Source organism: Pteropus alecto, unplaced genomic scaffold (assembly GCF_000325575.1).
Source record: "Pteropus alecto unplaced genomic scaffold, ASM32557v1 scaffold23, whole genome shotgun sequence".
In the NCBI taxonomy this organism is placed as follows: domain Eukaryota; kingdom Metazoa; phylum Chordata; class Mammalia; order Chiroptera; family Pteropodidae; genus Pteropus; species Pteropus alecto.
In genome coordinates, this window is record NW_006435837.1 from 4,249,999 (window position 1) to 4,250,562 (window position 564).

The 564-nt window shown below is 35.3% G+C and overlaps 1 pseudogene; it reads right to left on the reverse strand.

Annotated features, from left to right (window-relative positions):
- Positions 1 to 201: 201 nt before the first annotated feature.
- LOC112479586 lies at positions 202 to 320 on the reverse strand (annotated as a pseudogene).
- Positions 321 to 564: the final 244 nt, after the last annotated feature.

The following is a 564-nucleotide window of genomic DNA, read 5'->3' on the forward strand; positions in this document are numbered from 1 at the left end:
CTTTGAATACGAGCCATGCTGATTGGAATTCTGTGTATTTTTTTCATCAATCATCCAATAGTATATTTTCTATAATTTCCAGTTTCTTTATTTTTATTTTGTATTTTAACTTTTTTTTTTAGGCAAGGCAGCCCTTGGTTGACCTCACTGATTGCAAGGACCTTGTCAGCTTACAATCCTTTTTTTTTTTTTAAATTTTTACACCTACAGCACCTGGTCTTCCTAGGTGGTCTCCCATCCAAGTACTAACCAGGCCTGACCCTGCTTAGCTTCCAAGATCAGATGGGATCGGGCTTGTTCAGTGTAGCATGGTTATAGACATTCATTATTTTTAAAAAATACATCTACAAATGAAGAACCTAAATATCACTCTTAAGAAACTGGAAAAGAACAGCAAAATAATAAACAGAAATCAGAAAATTAGTACAGATAAAAGTTGAAACAGAAAACAAATACCCCTTCCCCAAAATAGCTCAAGGGGAAAATAAATGCAAAAGCTGGTACTCAGAAAAGACAAACAAGAATCTTGCAAGCCTCTTGTAGAGCAGATCAAGGGGAAAATCG